Source organism: Mus pahari, chromosome 22 (genome assembly GCF_900095145.1).
Source record: "Mus pahari chromosome 22, PAHARI_EIJ_v1.1, whole genome shotgun sequence".
NCBI lineage: Eukaryota > Metazoa > Chordata > Mammalia > Rodentia > Muridae > Mus > Mus pahari.
The window spans coordinates 10,624,584-10,632,904 of NC_034611.1; the positions used below are offsets into that span (position 1 = coordinate 10,624,584).

Below are 8,321 nucleotides of genomic sequence, written 5' to 3' on the forward strand. Positions count from 1 at the left end.
AAAAAAAAAAAAAAAGAAAGAAAGAAAGAAATGGAATTCAGTAGTGGAGTAGGCACATACATATACACAATAATCTGGTTTTATAATATTGAGGTCAGCCAGGGCTACATAGTTAACAGTGTCTGATGGCTGTCACCTGAGAGGCCCTGCCAGAGCCTCCTTACAAATACAGAGGCAGATGCTCACAGCCAACCATTGGACTGGGCCCTAATAGAGGAGTCAGAGAAAGGCCTGAAGGAGTTGAAAGGGTTTGCAACCCTACAGGAAGAACAACAAAATCAACCAGCCAAACCCCCCAGAGCTCCCAGGGAATAAGCCATCAATCAACAAGGAGTAAACATGGCTCCAGCTGCATAAGTAGCAGAGGGTGGCCTTGTCATGCATCAATGGGAGGAGGAGAAGTCCTTGGTCCTATGAAGGCTTGATAGATGCCCCAGAAGGCAGGGAAGTGGGAGTGGGTGGATGGGTGGAGGAACACCCTCATAGAGGGAGGGGCAGGGAGGATGGATAGGATAGGGCGTTTCTGGGAAGGGGGGGAGGGGGAGGTGATAACACCTGAAATGTAAATAAGGAAAATATCCAAAAAAAAAAAAAAAAAAAAAAAGTGTTGCCAGGCGTGGTGGTGCACGCCTTTTATCCTAGCACTTGGGAGGCAGAGGCAGGCGATTTCTGAGTTCCAGGCCAGCCTGTTCTGCAGAGTGAATTTCAGGACAGCCAGGGCTACACAGAGAAACCTTGTCTCGAAAAAAAGTGCTGGTCTGTGACTGTATCTCCTTCCTTCTACAGAAGGTGTTGGATCTCTAGAGCTGGGGTTATAGCAGGTGGTGAACAGGTGGGTGCTGGAACAGAACTGGGGTCCTCTGGAGGAGTGAGTACTCTTAACTGTTGATACATTTCCAGCCCCCAAATTTTTAAAGATTACATTTATTTTATGAGTCCATTTGCCACAGTACATGTGAAGATTAAAGAAATATCCAGTTTTGTTTCCACCATGATGCCATACATACTATCATGTATCTTACTTGAACTACATAATATGGAAATAATTCAACACTAGGGCATTAACATATTAGTCATTCTGGCATCATATTTAATTCATCAAAACTATATAGAATCCATGACTTTAGAGAACATTTTCTAGTTGTATATTTTACTTTACAGTGTATATTAACTATGAAACAAAACCCAAATTACCTATAACACTGAATTAGCTTTTACTCTATCAGACCAAGACTATAAACATAGGGCAGTATCAAAAAAACATTCTCAAATGTCATTTGTTGTCACCAAAGGCCATGGGAAGAACAGAATAGTAGTGAATTATAATCTGGATCCATATTCTTTGGGCAGCTACTGACCAATTTTTATATGGATAGTGAAGGAAAAACTGATGTCTCAAACAATGAAAACAGATCACTACTACATTTTTGTTTTCATAATTACAAGTCCATAATATTAGAATTCAATCCAGCAAAATCTGTAATCTTGAGAGCACTCATTAAACACCTGAGAAAGCTGAAACTACTAATAAAAGTCTGCTTATGCGCACTCAAGTTCTGCACACACTTGCAGACTCACTAGACTTAACAGAAGGGTTAAAGGAAAAGTAATTCTTTTAGGACCTTAGACAATGATCAGTTATGACAAGCAAATTACGTATCCTAGGTCCATAATGCAAAAAGAATACTAGAGAAATGTGCTAAGTAATGATTTTATCTAAAAAGTACATTGTATAACCTAACATGCCACAATCTGTTTCTCTAACCTCTTTTCTAAACCAGCAATTGATATTTGTCATTTTTCCTTCTTTAAAATGCCCAAGGGTTTGTCTAAACACACACATATGAGATACATGTTACTCTAGTTCACTGTTATATATAGGTGTACTTCATAGGATCAATCAATCAACATGTGAGGAAGAGATTCAGAGTTCAACTGTCTCCCAGACTTGCTGGATCTACTGACACTCAACTCTGTGCCTTTACACATGCAGGGTACATGAGCCACATTAAAAGAAACTACTATGTATAAAACTCAAATGTCTACGGAATGCCTCTTCCGACTACTACTATACTACCCCTCAGTCCTGGCATTCTATCTTCAGTAACCTTTTTCATTTAATATGCCTTTAATCAGAGCCTTCCATGTTTTTTATTTCTTCTCCCTCTCATCCCTCCAAAAGGGTCCTTTTGTCTAGTAGACATAGCTTCTTAAATTCTCAAAGACACCTTATCCAAAATTTCAAACCCACCCTCCAATACAGACACAGACACACACTTCTTTTTTGACAGGGTTTCTCTGCATAGCCCTGGCTGTCCTGGAACTCACTCTGCAGACCAGGCTGGCCTTGAACTCAGAAATCCGCCTGCCTCTACCTCCTGGGAATAAAGGTGTGCTCCACCACGCCCAGCATCACACACACTTCTTAACCTTGGCTTGCTTATATACTCACTTATGTTCTCACTTTTCTTCTGAATGATAGAGACTTGAGTTTGTCTGCTGCTGAATAATTACCAAAGCATCACTAATGAATACTTACCAAAGCTTACTCTGAGATGTGTCAGGTCTTAGCAAAAGAGGGCCAAGAGCTGAAGGCCAACCTCAACTACAATGTGCACCTCTAAATAAAGCTCTCTTAATCAGACAGTTGCACCTCTAAACAAAGCTCTCTTAATCAGATAGTTGTTGAAACATTTTTCCCCCCTCAGGTCTAACAGTGGCTCAGGGATGTTACACTTTACAAAGCATGCTGGAAAGTCTTGAGTCTTATTCCTAGCAGTACACACTAACAAGGCAAGAAACAAAACAAACAAACAAACAAATACAATTGGGGGAGACATCCTTTCTTTTATCTTTTGTCCTTTGGCTTTTATGGATTTATGTGTAAACTCAATCTGCTGTGCATTCAAACCCTGATGTTTGCCATAAGAGTGCCCCTTGGCCCCCCCATCCGCCCCCCCCCAAAAAAAACCCTCTTCTCTCCAGGAAGAGGACTGCTTCATTGTCTTCCCTAACTCAAAATAAAACAAAATTTATACATTTTGCCTAAGTCCACTAACCAATTACATTAACAGATTTATCAATGCAAATGCTACATTATGGGCCTGACACACACATGGCATAACTGTGTAAATACCACTTATTTTGTTTTTATTTTTTCAAGACACGTTTTCACTATGTTTCCCAAGACCACCTTAACTTACTTAAAGCCATCTTTCTGTCTCAGCCTCCTGGAATGTTGAGATGAATATAGCAGCTATGCTCTAAGCCTTGGCTAACGTTTAAAACAGATATAAACGCTAAAAAACATGACAACAACTGAATTGGAAAGCGATGATTTGCGCCATACTTGGTAATAAGACTAAATAAAATATTTCACACATAACAGCAGTCTATTTATAGATCCAGTAATCAAAAAAAAAAAAAATCACCTACTGAAATACAGTAACAACATTTGATCATTTGATTAAGCACACAGGTTGGTTCATTTTTAGGCCGCTTCTAAACTGCCTGCTAGCTTTGCAAACCTTCAGATAAGTAAGTCTCATCGGTTCTTTATAGAAAATGGTTAGCAAAATGGATAAATTTTAACGCTCAAAATAGACTTGTTAACTGAATATCTTGCAGGGACTTTATCAGTAAGTGAGTCCACGAATGTTCCGTGGCATCAGGCCTATGTACCAGTTCATGGAATGATCACATTTTAAAGACTCATGACGGAAAGGACAGGATTACGAAACCATCAACAGTCACCATAGCACATCCACCACTCTGTAGGGAAAGTATAGCCAGCACGTTCGAAAGCTGTCATTTGTATCAAGTTCTGGTTACCCCCATAAGCCCCCGCCCCAAATCCATCTGTGGGGCGAGCGAGGCTGAGTCATTCCAAGGAGTAACTTTACACCGATGCTTGCACTCCGGGGTCGGGACAAAGGCATCACCTCTAGGTTCCTCCCGTCTGGGCACTCCGGCCCTGGCCCAAACCCTCTCCGGTTTCCCGAGCCCGACACTCCAGTGCTCCCAGCCCCGGAGACGGAGGCCGCGATTCAGGCCTCCGGTGAGCAACCGGCGCCCTGCCGCTCCCGCGATCCTGTCAGCGGCCAGCGGGCCTCACGGTCCCCGTAGGACTGGCGCGGCGACCCTCCGAGCCGGCGCCGCCAGACGCTCGGGCGAACCCGTCAGGTGCTGACCGGCCGGGCCGAGCCCGCCGCCAGAGGGGAGCAGGGGCGGCACTTACCCGGCAGCGCCTCCTCCGCCCGCGGCAGCAACACAGCCGGCGGTCCCCCGCACCATCTTCTGCCGCCGCCCTGGCCTCGGCGGCGGCTATCAACCGCCCCTGCGGCGCCGCCGACCGACACAACCGTCGGCGCCGGGCCGCCGAGTACCCGGCGAGTCCCGGAGGGATGGGCGTCGGGCGCAGCCGCTGCTCCGGCCCCTCGGCTCCGCGCGGGGACCCGAGTCCGCCGGCCGAGGCACTGGGAGCTTGGCGGGGCTGGGTCGCGGCCGCCGTGGGGTTTGTTATTGTCGACTCGGCCTTTGCGCCGCGGAGCACGCCGGGAAACAGCCAGCCGGGGGAGGGGCGACTCAGGCGTCTGCGCAGCTCCGGAAGTCGCTGGGCAGCCCGGACGGGCGCGGCTCGGTCAGCGAGCGGCGTCCCTGACTGGCAACTCGTCTGTCCTTCCCTGACCCTGGAAGGTATTTCGGTGCTTGCCTTGGACGGCCCCGAGGTGAGCGTGACCTTCTGGCCGCGGCAGACCGACCTCGCCAAACCTGGGGCAGCCCCAACAGGGGAACCGGAGACTTTGAAGAGTGAGCACCGGCACAGATCTGGGGCCCTCGTCTGCTGTCCCGAAATCAGCCGACTGTCACCTGGGCCACTCGTACCGCGACTGCCAGAATGGCAGGCTATTCGGAAAGTATGCCTGGCATCTTTGCAAGGGTGGGGCGGCACAAAGACAGACCAGGTAAGTAAAGAGCACGTCCAGAAGAGGAACCGAAAGCAAAGTGGACTGGACTGAAGGCGGCACGACCGAACAATACTGAGGTCAATAATAGGTCGACAGCATCAAGATTAGAGAAGAGAATGTCAGCTTGGGAGAACATTGTATTCGGGCGTAGGCATGGACTTGAAGCTACAAAACTTGAGTTTGATGAGCAGCTGTTTCATGCAGACTCATCAATTATGTGACGTGAACACGTATTAAATTACAATTCCCAGGAATATCTGATAGAGGTAAAAGTTTAGGAATAGCCTCTCTAAGCCGACAGTGGTTCCCGACAAGATGAGACATAAGGGGTATTAAACTGATATCTGCAGTTCTTGATTGTGATATACACTGGAAAAACAGTAGCTGCGTTTTAAGAGTTGTTTAGAAAGGAGCTTGTTGTTTATCTTACTTTGTTTTTAACTTTGCACTTCTGCCATATCCCAGAAAAATCTTGTCTACACACTGTTACACATATTGAGTATTTTTTTTAACTGGAATGTACACATATTGAGTATTTTTTAAGCAAAAATGGAAAAAGAAAAAGCACTCAGTTATTTTACACCAGGGGAAGTAGTGAATTGGCAAGTCTAAAGAGAAGGAAAATATTTGTTAGTGTAGTAAATGTAAGCTATATTACAGTCTAGCTAGAACTATGAAGAACAAAGCTGGCTGGGTGGTGGTGGTGGCAGCACATACCTTTAATCCCTTCTCTCAGAGGCTGAGGCCTGCTCTACAGAGTGAGCTCCAGGAAAGCCAAGGCTACACAGAAAAAGGAAAATCAAGGCCAGTGAGATGGCCCAGAGGGTAAGGTCATCTACTGACTACCAAAATTGACGACCTGAGTTTCATCCTAGGACTTACATCCTTCGAGGAGAGAACCACTCCTTGAAGTTCACACACACTGAAAGAACACTAAAGAGCTGTGTTTCCTCACAGTTAATAAGTGCCATTGAATAGCAGAGATGTACTTCACTTTCAAGTGTTAAAGTACCACATGTCATGAAGTACGTGTCCCTAACTTCTCTGGGAAACTGTTAATACAAATGTCTGTTACTTTATACTCCAAAGTGAATGTTTAGAGTCAAATTATTTAGTAAGACTAAAGTGAAAATATGTTATATGAATTCTGCTAAACAACATAGATAAATGTTAATAATCATGCATATCCATAAGTTTTCTGTCACAAGCTATTTTTCCCTCATTCTCTTGAGCATTCTCTTCTCCATGATAAACAAGAACAAACTCCTGCAACACCATGTGAAGCTTCTGGGCTTTTCTCAATGAAACTGCAAACAGATTTACAAGGCCCATAGAATGATCTTTCATGGGGAGTGCTGAAACATCATTTCAACTTAACTAATGCATAGGCCATTCTGCCTTCCCCCTTCTTGTGTTATCTCTTTCCTGTGGCTCGTAAATGCCTATCCATTTACTGTATTCTTTTTCCCAGTTCTCAATTAGAATATACTATGGGTGATGCAAAGATTGGTTTCTGTATAAGATATGACTACTTATTCTTGGCTTCCACTAAATTTTTAATTTAATATCTGTCAATGTTTCAGCGAATTTTCAAGAAATAACTAAAAGTGCTTTTTACCAAGAACAGAACTGACTCCATTCCTCCACATGTATGTGTGTGCAATCAGTAAAGTGATTTTTTTCCTTTTTTTAAATTTTTTTTTCTTTCTGTGATTTTTTTCTTTATCATATGTAAGTACACTGTAGTTGTCTTCAGACACTCCAGAAGAGGGAGTCAGATCTTGTTAGGGATGGTTATGAGCCACCATGTGGTTGCTGGAATTTGAACTCCGGACCTTCAGAAGAGCAGTCGGGTGCTCTTACCCACTGAGCCATCTCACCAGCCCGTGATTTTTTTTTATTATTTTAGAACTGTGGAGGGATTATGCATTCTGAATACTACAAATCATTTGAATTTTTAAGTCTGTTTTTCTCAGCTTAAACTTCAGCTTCTCCTAGTCTTTACCAGACATGTCTGTAACTCTGGATCTTTTAAGTGTTTAACATGCTGATTGTAAGTTCTTTTTTAAGTATTAACCCCACCCCTGAATAATGATATTCATTCAGTACTAACATTTGTTAGCAGCTCCTTATAACTTGCTCAAGCCCCCTACTTCTGTCTGGCCTTGTATTAGCACTCATTACTTTTCTATCAAGAACCACCCAATTACATCTCTTCCCTTCCTCAGGATTGTCAGTGGTTTTGTTTTGTAGATGGATAAAACTTAAACATAGCACAACATATCTTGTCTGGATTGGGATTAGGTTCCAACTCATCTCACACTATACTTGATTAAATTCTCCTCTTCCTATGAATCTTTAAATTGGATGGATTTTTTTAAATTCATAGGATTCTGGAGAGATGACACAAATTATGAGGCATTTATAGAATACCATAAATTCTGTAAATATTAAATGTTAATATTTAATATCATTAATCACTTAATTTTAATATTTAAGGCCAAGTAAGTTTCTATGAAAAAATCTTGCCCTCATATGTCTCAAAGGCCACTCAAACAAAACTGCAAGGATAGTTGCTTCTGAGGCAGTAATACTTTCTATTTATTCTCCCAACCCTAGTATTGACTCACCATTGATTTTTATCATTATCTAATAGCTTGAAAGACCATTTGATTTCATGACAGGAGTCAGATCTTGAGACCCATACTATATTTTGATTTCATGCTTCTGGCAGTGCTTGTTATTGTTTATTTTTAAAATGTACTTTTTTATTGAAAATACTAAAGTGTTCTTAGATTTGTGTCTCTTGGATTGTACATTACAGTTCTACTTAGCTGCCTTAACTAATCTAGATTATATCACTTACCCTCAGTTTTACAGATGAGGGATTGATTCAGGAAGACTGGGCTACTGAATCAGTTCACTTCTAGTGTTCCTTAGCAGAGTGTAAAAGTAAAACCAGGCGGTGAGTTCTAAGGCCATAACCATACTACACAATCCTGCCCCTTACTCTGGTATCAATTCAAATTAAGGTTTTAAAAGGGTATGAACTTGAAACTTTAGCAGTAAACTAAGTTTCTCAGTGATAGAACTATTTTGTGGCCATAGGGCAGGGAATAGCTCAAATAATTCACAGGTCATTCTGTGGATGTTACGATTTTTTAAAATGTATTTTATTATTCTATTCTCTCTGCGTGTATGACCATGCACCAGGTGCATGACTCATGCTTAGAGACCAAAAGAGGGCACTGGATCCTCTGGCATTGAAATTACAGAAACCTGTGGGTGCTGGGACCTGAACATGCTCTTTGGAAGAGCAGCCAGTGCAGAGTCTAGAGCCCACTCTAGTCTCAC

At 42.9% G+C, this 8,321-nt stretch overlaps 1 protein-coding gene across 1 annotated transcript in view; it reads right to left on the reverse strand.

Moving 5' to 3' along the window:
* Rb1cc1 (RB1 inducible coiled-coil 1) overlaps nucleotides 1-4,528 on the reverse strand; it is a 60,291-nt gene extending 55,763 nt beyond the window's left edge. Inside the window, exon 1 of the mRNA XM_021222022.1 lies at nucleotides 4,238-4,528. The gene's annotated coding sequence lies outside the window, so the exon portion shown is untranslated. The remainder of the gene's footprint in view (nucleotides 1-4,237) is intronic.
* Between the last annotated feature and the right edge of the window lie 3,793 nt (nucleotides 4,529-8,321).